Source organism: Chelonia mydas, chromosome 2 (genome assembly GCF_015237465.2).
Source record: "Chelonia mydas isolate rCheMyd1 chromosome 2, rCheMyd1.pri.v2, whole genome shotgun sequence".
NCBI classification, from domain to species: Eukaryota; Metazoa; Chordata; order Testudines; family Cheloniidae; genus Chelonia; species Chelonia mydas.
In genome coordinates this window covers 97,618,580-97,636,330 of record NC_057850.1, presented here as the reverse complement: position 1 = coordinate 97,636,330, position 17,751 = coordinate 97,618,580, and the positions used below count along the sequence as shown (strand labels likewise).

Sequence of the window (17,751 nt, the reverse complement as noted above, 5' to 3'; positions counted from 1 at the left end):
AAATAAAATATCATAAGTATTTATACAAAGGTAGAACCTGAATGGACTAAGCCCTCATAGTTAGGGCACTCATGTAGGAGTGGGGAGAGGGAAGTTCAATTCCTTGCTGCAGTGTGAAGAGTCAAACCTGGGTCTCCCAGGCAAGTGTGGTAATCATGGTAATAAAAGGACACCGTTGTTTGGCCTGAAATGAGCTTTTCCAATTTGCTGACAAATTCTGAATATTTCTGAACTGAATTGACTATTTCTACTGATTTTTCCATTTGCTGACCGACCCGAAAGAGTCAAACATCCGTCCAGCTCTCCTCCTGAGTTCCAGGCCATAACCACCAAACCATCCTTCCTCTGTGCCTGGTTTGCATTACTTTGTTGTTGTGACAACATATACCCTGCACAGCACATTAGCACAAAATGCTCTATTGCTCAACACAGTGGTTCTAAAACTATGGTCTGTTGCTCTCCTGTGGTCTGCAGAATGGAACACTTTGAGAATCAGGCAGTGGTGACTTGTTTGGCCAGGATCTCTCTAGTACACTGTACTCTAAAGAATGGAAAAATTACAGTGGAGAACTACTGGTCAGCTTACTTTCAGGAGGAAGCAAATACAGCATTGTGATCTGAGTTTATAAATTGCAGACAACATTGCAAAAGGAAGGTGGTGGTGAACTCTGTTGGATTGTACTTGGACCAATCCATTCACCTCAATGTTTCTCTAAGACACCGTGATCTTGGATGGGACCAAAGAGAATAAATGGTAAAAAAGAGCCAATTTTGGCTGAAAGAGATGGATAAACATTGAATACAGTGTTTGGGGGGGAAATACAGTCTCCCATCTGTGGAGTTACAGTAAGGAGCCTCACACTGATACCATTAGAGAATACCTGGAACACTGCATGAAGAATTTGAAACTGAACACAGGAAGTTTGCTTAATATGAAGGCATTGAGTAAATTGTTAGGATGAATTATTCCCAGGCATGGAACAGAGCCAGTGAAAACAGACAGTAATCTACCAGAAACTGTAGAATGGTTCTGAGGATTAATTGCTTCAAAAAGTTCAGTGCTCTTTTAATATTAGATTTAAGATTATCTTGAGTTTTATGCATGTTTACAAGTACACACATTACAATGCAAGTAGCTGGACACAGATTTCCACAGGTAATGGTTGAGGGTGCTATGTTGCTGGGAAGTATATTTGTAGCCATGTAACAAACTAACACTATATTTTAGTATCACCCTTTATGGTACTATAATTATGACTCATGTTAGTAGGAATAGCAAGTAATATTTATATAATAATTTTAATTAAAATATTGTATTAATAAACAAAATATCATCTTACCAATAATAAAGATCAAAATAATAAAAGAGCTTCTTTAAAAACATTATGGGAAACAGCTTTGTCAATATCACTTCAAGGTTTCTTGTTCTACCATTCAGTCCATTACATAAATAAAAGTGGTTTTTTTACTCTGTTCTTTATACAATATTTTTCAAAAGTGTGCAGGAAATTACAGTAATTTTGTTTACATATCAAAATAAAAATCAACTGGCTTTGGATAAGTGATTATGAATCATTCATAATTCATTATTGTTCATTCTGGATAATTCATACATTAGTGCACACATGGTTTGGAATATACAGAGAAAGTACAAACTACAGCAATCTGGGCTGCAAGCAAGTTCCTGGCACTCCATCACCAATAAAGGGATTGACTAATTAGTATGGTGTAACATTAATTCTACACCCCACTGGTAAACAATCCAGAATCCAGTAAAACAAATTTAAGAGCTTAGGTCATGATCTTACAATGGACTCTGCATGGGCCTCCCCCTGCATCCTCCTAGAGCCCCATCCAAATAATGAGGCTGTGCATGGGTGCAGGAGTCGGCTCATGCTGAGCATGTTGCCGGATTGGGGCCTAAATGTATGTGGGGGGTCTGGGCAGTCTCAAGGCCCTCACCAACTTGCTTCTCAAATGGGGCTGCATGGCAAACACATCAATCATCTTCTGCCTCCCCCAGTACAGCCCATGCGGCTGTTCATTCTATCAGGAAGGCATGAGATTTTCCAAAATCCAAGCAATAAGGAAGATTTTCCCTCTACACCCTTTTTTGTTGCTCTTTTCTTGCTGACTTTTTTGATTCCTCTTCTCTCTCTAGGGACTTATATGACCTTTGTCCCCGTAGTATCTGAGTTATTCATGGATTTTAACTTTGCAACATGCTATAAGGAAGGGAAGTGTTATCCCCATGTTACCAATAGGGTACTGAGGCACAGGGTTGATTAAATGTCTACCCCAAGATCACACAGGAAGTCTGTGGGTGAGCCAAAAATTGAACCTAGGTGAAGTTCACTGCCCTGTTCTCTGACCATCCTACCCACCTATAGACTTTCCTTTTTGATTACTGTTCCTCCCTCTCTTTATTTCTTCTTGTTATCTTCTGCCACTGTGTGCCTGTTTTAGTTTTGCTTTATGCTACTTTTTGTGCCTTGTGATGGGGTGTACAAACCCTAAAGAGGTTAAAGGACAATACTGGCCACAGGTTGCTCTGCCCCTCCAGACCTGCAAAGCATGCTCCATCTGGAGAGGAAGCTCAGAAGCGGGAGGCTGAGGAGGAAGACAGACCCATCCTGAGGGCTCCTGAACAAGGGTGCTGAAGATGCCTGCTGAGCCCTGCGGGGGCTGAAGGTTTCGCTGTCTTTTTTTTTCTTTTGCTAAATTATATTGGACTTGGAGACATGGCGGTAGACGGATGGTAGGAAGTGACTCAGGGAGGCAACTAGGAGGGCATTCCAGGCGTTGGCTCTCAGAGGGCCCTGGTTCGGAGCCCAGTACAGGGGGAAGGTCTGGGCTCCCCTACCAACTGCCTTTATTGCCAGAAGGGCATAAGTCTCACTTCTCCCCCACATCCCCTTCAGCAATGGGATGGCAAGGACTTTGAAAACCCTGAGATGAAGCTAAGCCACATACAAGGGTTAGGAACTGGACGGAAAACCCTTCCTGCCAGGAGGCAGGGCTGGAAACTGGGTGCCCTGGCCATCTGAGGACTCTATTATATGCCTGTTTTTCTTTTGCATCTCTTTGCTCTTATTTCTTCTTTTTAAGATCTCTACAGGGGAAGCAGAACAGTAACAGTTTACACAGAGAGGGAAACTAGCACTGCATAGCTGGGACAGTCTGGCCTTAACCTGGTGTATATGGAAGCAGGAGGAACACCCCAGTGCAGAAGGGATCCTCCAATGGTGCAGAGTCAGCACAGATGCTCCTGCCCTCCCTTGGGTGGGAAAATGGGACATGCCCAGATGACAGGGGCATGGCCAGGATAACCCTGGCTGCAGCTTTAGCTATTTAGGCAATTAGCAGCTGGCATAAGCTACAGCAGCCCTTAGGCTTTCATTAGGTGAGCTGTTTGGACAAGGTTTTTTGAGGTAGTAAAATAAGACTTTCTCATGTACATCTAATAATATACCGCACGCTGTAGTTTACTTTGTTTTTATCATTTGTAAAAAAATAAAAAAAAATAATAAAAAAGTAAAAGTGCCAAATTCAACTCTTCTCCCCTCCAAAGTGATGGTGGCGTAGTTTACAAGCCATGTACAATAAGTGACACTTCTTTTCTAACTGCAGTGAATTGAAATCTGTCCAACAGTAGAAGACACACCTATAAGCACTACTTTCCTTTCCAAACTAGATATTCCTTGTGTCACAGTTCAGGGCAACTACACTTGTGTTTTCCCCTCATAGTCTAGCAAGGACACCCTCTTTTAGGCTCCTGGCTCCTCAGCCGTCACCTCTCTTGGGCAGAGACCTGCATCTCTCGTCTTCCTGATCGGAGGTTTTTCCAGGCTGCATAGTTCTCTGCCCGCAAGTGGCTGTTCTGCAAAGCACTTATGCATGTACTTAAGTCCTACTGAAGTCAAAGTTCAGCACACATTTAAGTGTTGGATGCGATTACTCATATGCTTAAAGTTAAGCATGTGCCTAAATGTTTTGCCTTTCTCCCTCACCCAGGGCCTGCTCCAAAGCTCATTAAAATCAATGGTAGTGTTTCCAGTGACATTACTGGGCTTTGGGCCAGGACCTTAGTTGTATCAGTTGCAGGGGAGCTACATATGAGACTAAACATACTTGGAAGAATTTTGGCTAGGCTTTGAACAGGCCCATAGTCCCACTGAAGTTGATTGACACAGCTATGTAGAAGACTAAACATACACGTAGGAGATTTTTCTGGACCAGGCCCTTAATCTTTATTTGGTGCTGTACACTTCAGATATGCACAGTGGGGATTGAGAATGTGATGGCTTTAAGGTTAGGGGCGAAAAGAGAAAATAAACTTTGTTCTGTGTTAGCAAAAAAAATGGATGAATTTATTCTGTATTCTTTTAACTTGAAAACTCCAAAAAGGCTTAGAGAAAAAGCCTTGAAGATTTTATCCTTTCATAAAAGTAAAATAATTAAAGATTTTCACAAACTCATTTATTTTCACATAAAATGTTCTATACCAGGCAGGCCAGGAAAGCTGTTTCAGAAGTTAGTCATGTAAGGCAAGCAGCTGTGTACTGATAACAAGGCACAAACTGGCATCTCATTTTAAATTCAGTGCATAGCAATTCACTAAGCCAACAAACTGAATTTGTAATGAATAATAATAATATAATTTTGTTAGAGTTCAATTCTTAAATTGCAACATGTACCTATTTTGCAGGAGAAACATAAAAATGCCTTACAATGTCTGCAAACTGCTTGCAATATTTTAAAAATAATGTTCTTGTGAGTGAAAAACTACAAAAACCTTTGTTTTAATTATTATTAATTTAATAATTGAAGACTGAAGAAGAGACACCATTAATATATGCATTTTTAATCTAGAATATTTATGGGATTTGTGCTTGCTATCAAAACTACCATCACAGAATCATGATTGATATATATTTTTTTCAGTGCTCATATTGCTTGCTGCACCGTCTTTCAGAGCAATTAATAGTATAGCTTGCTTGCTGGCTTTCAGAATGTAGTACTGAATGAATACTAATATCAGAAATATCTGGAGCAATATATAATTTTCATGATTTTTTTGCTCTAATAACATTCCTAATTTAATTTTGTATTTACAATTCAGTTTTATCAAAGAATTAAAATGCAACCTTTGTGAGCAAATATGTAGAGGGGGAATGCATTTTGGAAGAACTAGTTGATTAAAGGGCAGTTTGCTAAGCGCTTTCTCCACTTGATAGGCGAGTCCAGGGATGGAAAGAAAACAGATAAACAAATCCTGCTCTCATTAACACTGGTCTAGATCTGGAGTAACTCTATTCACTTCAAAAATGGCTCCCTTCACTTCTCATCAGAATGTCCAGAGCTTCTATTAAACCTAATTGTGGACTCTCATAAGTTATTGCCATGAGAGATTTTGATACCTATGTGGATGATATCTGTGACACGTGACCTCCTGATTATCATGACAGACAACTCAGGGGAGAACTGAGGTTTCAATCTGACCAACTAACACAGGATAAAGTACAACTTGCTTTGTCTATACTAGTTTCAGAACATATCTGTTAAACATGCTAAAACACCCAGAACACCCTTTATTCTAGGAAAGATATACCCTGAATTATTGTGTGTTGAGAAATTTCTGGTCCCAAAGAATTTGCAGAAAGCCTCAGACAGTTCTATTTTAAATGTATTTCACATGGTATTAAATTAAAATATATTATAGATTGAAATAAAGCAGTATGCACTACACAATGTACAATGTGTACATTTTCCAGGAGTAAAGTAGTCTATCAGAGGTTTTGATTGGGATCCAGGCATTCTGAATTCTGACCTTATCTCTCATTGACTTGATTTGTGGCCATGGCCAAGTCATTTAACTTTCCTGTGCCTCCTTGCATGTAAAACAGGGACAATAATATTTTCCCACTTCACGGGGATATTTATGAGGATTAATTTATTATTAATGTTAAAGGAAAAAACACTCTGTGATAGGTTTCATTTCACATAAATATTTGAAAGTTCCTCTAGTTTACGAGGCATTAAGAAGAATTGGCAACATTAAAAATCAATTTATTTATTTTATTTTGCTTTGGCTAATGAAATAATAATAAAATAATAATAATAATGCTGGTATTTCAAGCTACTGTGTATTTGGTAGCATTTCAAATCTACCTGCTAAAGATTAGGTCACAATTGTATTGTAACTTCAAGATGAAGATCATCAGAGGGGCTAATTGGTTCAAGGGAATAAAGGATTCCAAGCTTTTCACCTCTAGGTCAGCGTTTCAACTTTTGATGATGTTGGTATTGACTACAAATTAATTACTATCTGAAGGTTGTTTAGTAGACTTAGTGCAATGTTTTGGTTGTCTCGGTCCAATTCCTAATGGACAAGTGCTCGTATCTCTAAACCCATTAGATATTACTTGGCACTTTTGTGAGCAGGCTCAGCAGACAGTCTAATGGACTCAGAGACAGTGTTTCCTTCTAATTCCTTTCACATCTGAGGCAGATTAGTAAAGCATATAGGGAAGGTTACACTGTTGCTTCTCAGGAATATAGGGCTTCACTAAACCTATATGAGTCAAATATGCCAGGACCTTTCACCAGCACTAAATTTACTCCATCCCCTCCAAAATTAATGAAAAAGTAACATCTTACAACACCTTAACTGTTTATATATGCTTCGTTTTTCAGAGAAAGCCACCTTACCCATCCCCTACCCTGCCATCGCAAAGGAACAGAAACCTCAATCTATAAAGGTGCTTAGGTGCCCGAATCTTGATTTACACACCTAAATCCAAGCTTTTGGCTCCACTGCAATCCTGTCAAACTGTGTAGGTGTCTATGCTCACTTGGTGTCTACATTTTCAGTGTATAAAGTTCTCTCGGCTCCTAAATTTCTGCCCTGAGCCCATGCACTGATGCCTCACTCTACCTTTCCAGACACCTATCTCCCACCTAAGCCCCACAGTGATCCATAAATTGGGGGAAGATAAGTATTTAGCTACCTGTCTCTCATGTGGGGTCTAATCCAATCCACAAACTGAGGGAAGACCACTCATTTATTTTATCTGTGAGGCCCAATCTGGCTGGCATGCACAGAGGATGCCTACTGGTTCAGGTCCCATTCAAAATCTGGCCACCACTGAAAAAGGAGGTGGTGATAGTATTGCCCACTTTATAAATTTTAGCCAGTGATTAGGGCATTCACGTGAAATGTGGGAGACCCAGATTCAATTCCCCTCTCTGCCTGGGGGCACGGGATGAAAGAAGGAGAGAGGATTTGAACAGGGCTCTCCCACACCTCTTAGAAGAGTGCTCTTACCACTGAGCTGTGGGATATTCTGAGGAGGAGTTCCCTCAGTCTCTCCACTTGACACTGTTCCACTGTGGCGAACTAGTGAAAGAGTACCGGGAGCTAGAGGACTGGACACTGGGTCTTCCACCAGGCAACAGAGTCATTCTTACTCTCTCTCTGGCCCAACGACTTCTTAAATATTTAATCACAGTGGAACAATCATTGGATCAGTGAGAGAGAGAGAGACTGAGAATGACTCTAATGTCCATGGGTTAGGGCACCCTGTAGGAGGTGGGAGACCCAGGGTCCAGTTCCCTACTTCAATCAATCTTTCATTATTTATCCACAGTGAAACAGCCTCAACAGGAGAGAATCATAGAATCCTAGGACTGGAAGTGACCTCGAGAGGTTATCAAGTCCAGCCCCCTGCACTCATGGCAGGACTAAGTATTATCTAGACCAGTGGTTCCCAAACTTGTTCTGCCGCTTGTTCAGGGAAAGCCCCTGGCACGCCGGACACGTTTGTTTACCTGTTGCGTCCGCAGGTTTGGCCGATCGCGGCTCCCACTGTCTGCAGTTCGCCGCTCCAGGCCAATGGGGGCTGTGGGAAGGGCATCCAGAATGTCCCTTGGCCCATGTCGCTTCCAGCAGCCCCCATTGGCCTGGAGCGGCGAACCGCGGCCAGTGGTAGCCGCGACTGGCTGAACCTGCAGACATGGCAGGTAAACAAAGTGGTCTGGCCTGCCAGGGCCTTTCCCTGAACAAGCGGTGGACCGGCTTTGAGGACCACTGATCTAGACCATCCCTGACAGGTGTTTGTCTAACCTGCTCTGAAAAATCTCCAATGATGGAGATTCACAACCTCCCTAGGCAATTTATTCCAGTGCTTAATAGTTAGGAAGTTTTTCCTAATGTCTAACCTAAATCTCCCTTGCTGCAATTTAACTGTTTTTAACTATTAGAAGCTCATTACTTCTTGTCCTATCTTCAGAGGTTAAGGAGAATATTTTTTCTTCCTCCTCTTTGTAATACTGTAACCTTTTATGTACTTGAAAACTATTATTGTGTCCCCATTCAGTCATTTCTTCTCCAGACTAAACAAACCCAATTTTTTCAATCTTCCCTCATACATCATGTTTTCTAAACCTTTAAAAAAATTTTTGGCTCTTCTCTTGTCTTTCTCCAATTTGTCCACATCTTTCCTGTAATGTGGCACCTAGAGCTGGACATAATACTCCAGTTGAAGAATTACTTCTTGTGTCTTGCTTATAACACTCTTGCTAAGGCAATGTCTACACAGTGCACCTTACAATGGCGTGGCTGTGCCACTGCAGCCGCACCGTTGTACGGTGTGTTGTGTGGCCGCTCTTTACCACAGGGAGAGAGTTCTCCTGGTGATAAAATAAAACTACCCTCAATGAGGGCGGTAGCTTCATTGATGGGAGCATGGCTCCTGCCGACAAAGTGCTGTTCACACCGGTGCTTTTCGTTGCTCAAACTTTTGTCATTCAGGGGTGTGTTTTTCACACCCTTGAGTGACAAAAGTTTTAGCAACGAAAGTGCCAGTGTAGACATAGCCTAATACATCCCAGAATGATGTTTGCTTTTGCTGCAACAGTGTTACACTATTGAATCATATTTAGCTTGTGATCCACTCTGACCCCCAGATCCTTTTCCGCAGTACTCCTTCCTAGGCAGTTATATCCCATTTTGTATGTGTGCAACTAATTGTTCCTTCCTAAGACTATGCATTTGTCCTTATTTATTTTATTTACTTCAGACCATTTCTCCAGTTTGTCCAGATCATTTTGAATTTTAATCCTATCCTCCAAAGCACTTGCAACCCCTCCCAGTTTGGTATCGTCGGCAAACTTTATAAGTGCTCTCTCTAGGCCATTATCTAAATCATTGATAAAGATATTGAACAGAACTGGATCCATAACTGATCCCTGCAGGACCCCACTGTATATGTCCTTCCAGCTTGACTGTGAAACACTGATAACTACTCTCTGGGAATGTTTTTTCAACCAGTTATGCACCCACCTTATAATAGCTCCATCTAGGTTGTATTTCCCTAGTTTGTATATGAGACAGTCATGCCAGACAGTATCAAAATCCTTAATAAACTCAAGATATATCACAGCTACCACTTCCCCACTATCCACAAGGCTTGTTACCCTGTAAGGGAAAGCTATGGGTTCTTGACAGATCCATGCTGACTGTTACTTATCACCTTATTATCGTCTAGGTGTCTGCAAACAGATTGCTTAATTATTTGATCCATTATCTTTCCGGTTAATGAAGTTAAGCTGACTGATCTGTAATTCCCCAGGTTGTCCTTATTTCCCTTTTTATAGATGGGCACTATATTTGCCCTTTTCCAGTCCTCTGCAATCTCTCCCATCTTCCATGATGTTTCGAAGATAATCAGTAATGGCTCAGAAACCTCCTCAGTCAGCTCCTTAAGTATTCTAAGATGTATTTCATCAGGCACTTGTGACTTGAAGACCTCTAACTTATCTAACTAATTTTTAACTTGTTCTTTCCCCATTTTAGCCTCTGATCCTACCTCATCTTCACTGGCATTCAGTATGTTACACATCCAATCGTTACTAACCCTTATGGTGAAAACTGAAACAAAAACGTCATTTAACACTTCTGCCATTTCCACATTTTCTGTTATTGTTTTCCCCCCTCATTGAGTAATGGGCCTACCCTGTAGTGTCCTTGGTCTTCCTCTTGCTTTTAATGTATGTATAGACTGTTTTCTTGTTACTCTTTATGTCTCTAGCAAGTTTAATCTTGTTTTATGCCTTGGCCTTTGTAATTTTGTCCCTACATGCTTGTGTTATTTGTTTATATTCATCCTTTGTAAATTTGACCTAGTTTCCACTTTTTGTAAGACTCTTTTTTGAGTTTCAGATCTGAGTGAGAATGAGATCTGAATAAGAATGAGAAAGTCCCACTTCAGTTTATCCCATAGCTCAGTGCTTAGAGCTCTTTTGTGGGAGAAGCCTGTTCAAATTCTTTCTCCCCCTCTGGCAAAGGAAGGAATTGAACCTGAGTCTCCCAAGTGAGTACTCTAACCACTGAACTAAAAGTTATAAACTGACACTGCTTCCTCCTCCTCCTCAGGCCACTTTGTGAGTGAGGCAGGTACCTAACTTATTTCCACAAGAAATTACTTTGATGCCTAATTCATCTGACTTAAGGGGAGGGGTTCCTGTTTGTTGATCACTAAGTATATATGGGCACCTCCTTGCAGCCTGGACTTAGAAGCCTATCTCCGTGAGAGGGGCAGTGCTTAGAACACACTCCTGTCATTAACATCTCTCATTGAATACCTTAGGCGGCTTCTCCCCTGGCTTTTGTGGATCCCATTGTAAGTCAATGGAAGTTTTGATATTGGCTTTCCTGGAAGTGTACCAGGATCACAGAAATAATACTGTAGTATAACCCATTCTGCCGTTTTTAAGATTAGTCACCCATTAGGGTTACCAAAATGGAGGTAGTTCCATCCATGGAGTGTGTGCAGAATTGGACCCTGAAAATGCCACCTTAAATATATACTAACACAAAACAGTGTAAAGGAACACTTTATAGCTGCACCGACCTTTGAGATTAATTAAACAGGAAGAAATGTAAAGACAGATTGAAAGCCATGGGGCATGCAGCAGCAACAAACCCATAAAATAATTAAACACAGCAAAATCACCTTTAAAGCTGGGTTTCTTTACTAAACTAGAAATTGGTATTTTTTTATGTGACATGAATTCCAAAACCGAACTTTTAAAAAATGAATGACAATGGACGTTGGGATTTCTTCTAATAGTTAAAAACAGTTATCTAACTACTATTCTTTTAGCATACTACACAAAGCTAGAGCACTATGTATGTAACTGAATTATTGTAAATGACTCAATTAAGATAATTAAAGACTGTCCGATTATACAATTATGCCCTTTTCACATAACAAAAAGGTTACAAAAAGAGTAATGTGCTATACCTTTTCTGCAGCATATACTGGTAGCAAATCAAATGTTTCTTAGACTGCCTGCAGCAGATATAAATTCAATCTTGGCATACTAAAGTAAAGAATGTTACATCATCCTTTTCAAGTCATTTGGGTTTTGTTTTGATTGTATGTTAGGAATATTCACATGCCTTTCAAACAAGCTGTGGGAGTATTTTTGTAACATACAATTCTGCTTTCTAGGGACATTTATTTTAGGTTAATGTAGCCATTTTAATAAGTGGGAAATTAAGGGGCATAAGAATTTAGCTCTGTGTGAAATCACAAACTCTACGCACAATGAAAGAGCCCATTACAATAAGGAACTAATCTTGCAGTCTTTAAACAAGCAAAACTCCCACTGATTCTAATCACCTGAACAAAGAATTATAGTATGGGACCATAAGTGTCTCTGCCCTGACTAGTTTACAGTTTAATTTTAATAAGATAACACATTACAAGTGGGTACAATAAACAAAAGGAGATGATGGGAATGGAGCATGAGGGTAAAAGTGACAGGAACATGTATTCACACAGATTAGTTACGTGCACAGCCTGATTGTTCTGGGTCAAAAAAATTTATTTTTTTCAAAATAAAGGGTATAAATAAAGGTGATATAATCAGTCCTGCTAGTATGGCTATAAATTAAGACATTAATCTGAAAAGGCCATGATCTCGCTGGGAAAAAGAATAGTAATTTAATTTACATGCTCAATAAATCTTATTACCTCTTTTTAGGAGACACCCAGTTGCACTACAGTGATTGCTCATGGGCATGGTGTTCATGTCAGCAACAGAATGAGGCTTCCAAACTCTCTGCAAATAGATCCTGACCCAAACTTGACTCCCATGAAATGAAAGCCAACCACATTAATTACTTTCTATAGCATATTTCCCAAAGTGCACCATTCAGGGTGGAGTTCTAATCATACTGAAGTTTTATAAAGCAGATGGGTATGGACTTCTTGCTGATGCATGTTCATAACTGTTCAGGCAGGGCAGAGCATCCAAAAAATTGTGGGACAGAGGAATGACGGAAATAATTCTGAATTAAATACTACTGATTGTTCCAGTAGTGGTGTAATAGTAAACATGAGAGGCAGTGTGGTTTAGTGTGGAGGGCACTAGACTGGGAATCAGGAGACCTGGGTTCTGTTCCTAGTTCTGATACTGACCAGTTGTGTGTTCTTGGATGATCAATTCACCAGTCTGTGCTGTCTGACTTGTCTATTTAGTGTGCAAGCTATTCAGGACAGGAACTGTCTCACTATGGTTATGTCTACACTCTGAGCAAGGAGTGTGATTTTCCTGCTCATGTACACACACTCGCTCTCATCATGCTAGTGCGAATATAATTAGCAGTGTAGCAGAGGCACAGCTAAACCATGCTGCTGCTGCTGTGGATACGCTGCTTGATGAGAGCTAGCACGAGTATGTCCACACGAGTAGGGAATCACACTCCTCATTTGTAGTGTAGACGTAGCCTATGTGTTTGTGCAGTGCCTAATACAATGTAGTCCCAATCTAGGTTGGGACCTCAAAGTGCTTTTTTAATACAAACAATAATCAGTGTAAAATGGCACACTATCTGAGCAAGCATTCAAATATTGTCCAAATCACAAGCTAGTCCATAATGAATATGTTCAATGATATTACCTGGCTTTCCAGCTTTTACTGAGCCATCTAGCTGACGTGGCCATTTATAATTAACATAATGAATATTAATAATTCATGCAATAAAATAGTGAATTGTTACATAAATATTTATTCAATTTTTATGCAAAGGGAAACAATAAAATGCACTTTTTTTGCAATGAACTATTTTTTTTAATACTACACACATTAAAAGGAGGCTGGATTATTGTTCTAAGAATTCTGCTCCATTATGCAGCATTAAGCATTTACAGCTGATTTGAACAAGTTAGGCTTTGCCTCAGATTTCCCTGAGGTACTGTGTGAAACTGCATTATAAAGTGAGTATTGTTGAGACCTGAACAGAAACTGACTCTTCAGACACTTGAAAATAAAAATGATATGTTGCTAAAATGCGGCCAACAGGTCTATTACACTGTGAATGTCTGATAGTTTTCTTTAACATTGCCTGTCTTAAAAATTAATGATGCATATTTTTACTGTCACCTCATTACTGATATGATAGTAAACATGGTGGATAGGAATCTAGCTAAGAAGGCATGGATAAATATGTTCTTTTATATAAAGGAATCACCAGGTTCACCAGAAGAGCATCATCCACCCCACTCCACCTCACTCCCCACTGAACTTATACTGCTCTAGTTATTTACCTGACAGTATTACCATCCTATATTCTTCTTTTTAACAGTTTATAAGTCTGTTATAAAAATTCATCTGAAGTTGAAACATTGTACATAAGATCTCATCACAGAAACAGATTTTTTTTGGGTGGACAAATTTTGAAAAAGAAAATGAGTTTAGATGTGTTTAAGTTACAAAGCAGAAAAAAAGTTTTCTGCTACAACACCTTTCAAAATTTAAAAACCGGTTTAACGTTTTTAAAACTCCCATCAGCTAAACACTTCTTTATTCTACTTTAGCTAACAGGTTAATATCTACCTAATCTACATGTCGAGCTAGGCGTGTGATTCCCAGCTCACGTACACATACTCGTGCTAGCGCTCATCGAGCTAGTGCACTAAAAATAGTAGTGTAGCTGTGGTAGCACAGGCAGCAGTGAATGGTGGCACGAGCCATCCTAAGTACATACCCATTGCCTCCAGGCATGCTTGCAGGTGGGGGAGCCAGCTTGTGCTCCTGCTTGCTGCTACCCATTCTATGGAAGCTACACTTCAATTTTTAGTATGCTCTCTCCGTGAGAGACGTGTATACCCCTAGCTCAACGTGTAGCTATAGCCTATATGTCTCTAACTAGGGAATTAATGAAGATGTATATAGCTGATTTCAAGCTGGCTTGGATTGGTGCCCATGTATTTGGAGCGACGGGTTTTCCATTACAGCAGTGCATTTACTCTACTTTTTTTTTTTTTTTAAATTTGCAGAATTCTGATTCTATTGCTCTCCTTTTTTAAATTTAAAAGGAACCTCAGTGGCAGAATATCTAGTTAGTCATAGAAAACTGAAAACCATCAGGACAAAGCAAGGTGTGCATGTGGCCATAAGATAACACATGCCCTGAAAGAGATATGATGTAAAACTTGATACTTTTACTAGCCTACAAAGCATTTTCCCTCATGGGAACTCAAGCCTTGAAATTCTGAATCATAATTGAGGACAAGTCTTCTATTTTTTTTTAAATACTAAGAACACTAGAGAGCCATCAACTGATAAGTGTTTGAATTTGTACAGATCATACAGGACTTTACACTACTGGTTGCAAACTTACAAGGATAGACAGGAACCTACAAACTGCACTGCAGGAAGGCAGCACTATTCTTTATTTCTGATTTCCCTCTATACACCTATGGCACATTAAAGTAGTTCTTTTTCCATGAGTGGAAACTTGCCTCACTTCTTTAAATTGTAAATACAGGAGCTTTAAAATATCCTATAAATATGTAGGTCCTGATGCAGTAAAAAATTACTGCTCCGATACTATGGCAATGGGTGTTGTGTAAGAACTTAAAGAGATATCTGCATCCTTTTGGACTGTGCAATCACAGAAGGCTTTTTAGATAGCAGCTTCACAGCTGGCTAACCTGTTCTTTATGATTCTGATTCAACAAAACACTTAAGCACATCTGTAACTTTTAGCCTGTGGGCAGTGCCAGTTGACTGAAATGGAACTACTCACTATTTAAAGTTACACACGTATTGTAAGTGTTTTTCTGGATCAGGGTCTATGCTTGCTAATACTCATGCTATGATATAAATGTACAATAATTAGGGAAAAATAGATTTTCTGGACTAGTGCATTTGAACAGCAAGTTACTGTGTTAGAGCCCAATCCTGCAAACACTTAATCAAATGACTGACTTGACTCATGCATAGTCTCAGTGAACTCAAGGGGCCTAAACATACTTACATGCACAAGTGCTTAGAGGATCAGATCTTTCAGTGAAAGGAGCTAACATATGTTTTAGTTAAATTAGCACACTGGCATAACTCCTTCTGATTTAATACTTTAGTTGCTTAGTAAATGTGCAAGACAGGACTTCTAAAGTATTTTTAAAATAGTTCATTTTTTTAAAATAGTGGACTATGCTGTCATTAATTACGGCAGCACAATTAAAGCCAATTAAGCTTTGGCAGCCTGTCCCCTTAAATGAAAATGGGATTATGTCCCATGGATTCTGACATGGGAATCTAGGCTACAAAATGGAAATTATCCCTCATATCAGCACTTACGTAATTTGGCAACCAGGAGTGATCAAAAGCTGCTGGCTAGTGTGAACTGTCTGTACTAAAACAGGATTTTACTTACTCTACATACTCTGCACATTTTTTAACATCTGTAATAAAATATGCTGTGCATGTATGTACAGATATATATTTGGACTGCTGTCTAGCTGTAATAAAATTAAAATTGTTCTTGAAGTTAACAGCTAGATTCCAGGAGCTAGGATTTCCTACTGCAACAAAAGAAGACACATTAAGGTCTAAACATCTTGAAAATTTCTACATGTGAACGAACTTAACTGATCTTATATGTTGTTTTTCATATGCACTTGTTTTCTTTATCAATATTTTTAAAAAAGTGAAAAGTCTCCAAGCTATATTTAGTGTTGCCGGCCCCCAGTGCCCAGAGGCAAACAACAGCAGGGGTTCATTGCCCGGTGTGCGTCACCCAATAAACACAACGGGGTGGAGAAGCAGAAAAGTTTATTTGGAATTCCAAAGAAAGGTACAGGGAGAGAAATCTCAAATCCTGCACATCAGAGCAGGTCATTACACACACTTTTATATTCCTTAATGCTACTGCACTACACATCAGCCAATCAAAGCTTTGCACAAATGCTCTGCCTTCCTTATATGGGTTACAACAATGTTTATTTCCTGCAACCTCTAACAAGCATTCCTAGCAACTTAAACAACCAGCACATTCTGTCTGGCCTTGTCGCTGTCTCTCCTGTTATCTTTAACTTGGCGTCAGCAAACCTTACACTATAAGGCATTATCTACAACTGCAACATTATTTTAAGAGCAAAAGAGCTTACTCAGACCTGCCAGGCCTGAGTTCTATTAAGGGGGGTTTAAAAGAAGCTCTTAGGCCTACAGCAGGGAGACTTCCTCGACCCAACTAGTGGCCATGCCCTGGGGTCTCCAACAATTCCCTCCTTTGAGAATACTCATTTCTGTTGCTTGAGTCTTCTCATCTTTAATTGCTCACTAGCGGGCTATGCATAAAATTAAAATTTTTAAAGCTATGCAAAACAAGCATCTTTACACAGGACCACATACAACACAGTAAACATAACATGATTAATACATGAAAAACGACCTTAAATAATAGGCTAAACAACCCACTTAGCCATGGGGAAAGGCCCCAACCAGAAAATAAAGAGCCTAGCCAATCCTCCCCAGTTTGCTGATGAATGCCCTTTGCCAGCTGCTGTAGGCATTGTAAATCAGCTTCTACGGATGGCCCTGCATCTGTTATATTAAAGCAACACATGCCTGCAAACTCCTGGCAGAGGTGACCATGGCGTAGAAGCAAATAATCCACAGCCAGCCTGTTCTGTAGCATACCCTGACATACTTCCCCTAACTCATGTGAGAATTGGGCCAGGACGGTTGAGGTTAAATTAATGGCCTTTGCCACCGTGCAGGCAAGGTGCTCTACTGCGTGATAATTATGCACCACAAGCCCAGGAATACCAACTAAGGAAAAGGCCAGAGCTGCTGCCTCAGTTTCTGAGAATAAGGTTCTCTGAGAACGACGTTGCGTTCACTGCACTCTGGGTCAGTGCCAGCCAGGTATTTACGGATACAGTGCCTGAAACAGCAGTACCAGTTAGGCACACGGCCAAGAGGGGGAATAAAATATACCCTCCCATCTACTTTTCTGCCTTCCCGGCGGGCTGCCGTTGGAATAATAATTTTAGTCCAAGATCCTCAGTGGAGGGGGCTGAATGCACGGTCCACCTTTCAGCCAAGGGGGTTGACACCGCCTTCAGCTGGGTATGATGAATCCAATTCTTGTGTCTCTTTGCTGCCGTGGGGGAGACCAGCAGGACAGTATAGGGTCCCTTCCACTTTTCCTGGAGGGGCTCGTCTTTCCAGGTACGTACGAGCACTGAGTCACCACGCTGCAGGGAGTGGATGGGCGAGTCCAAGGGTAGAGGCTGGGAATCCTTAGTATACCTGTGAAGAGACAAAAGAACAGCAGGCAGGAACACATATACTGAGACAGAAACCCATTCCCCAATTCCCACTCTCCCCCGACACAACCGGTGTCCCATTCATAGGCCATGCCCTTCCAAACATAATTTCAAAGGGACTGAG

At 40.3% G+C, this 17,751-nt stretch overlaps 1 protein-coding gene across 1 annotated transcript in view; it reads left to right on the top strand.

The window, feature by feature from the left end:
* DIPK1C (divergent protein kinase domain 1C) overlaps positions 1–16,019 on the top strand; it is a 43,092-nt gene extending 27,073 nt beyond the window's left edge. The window contains exons 5-6 of the mRNA XM_007054595.4: positions 6,697–6,836; positions 12,052–16,019. The gene's annotated coding sequence lies outside the window, so the exon portion shown is untranslated. The remainder of the gene's footprint in view (positions 1–6,696; positions 6,837–12,051) is intronic.
* Positions 16,020–17,751: the final 1,732 nt, after the last annotated feature.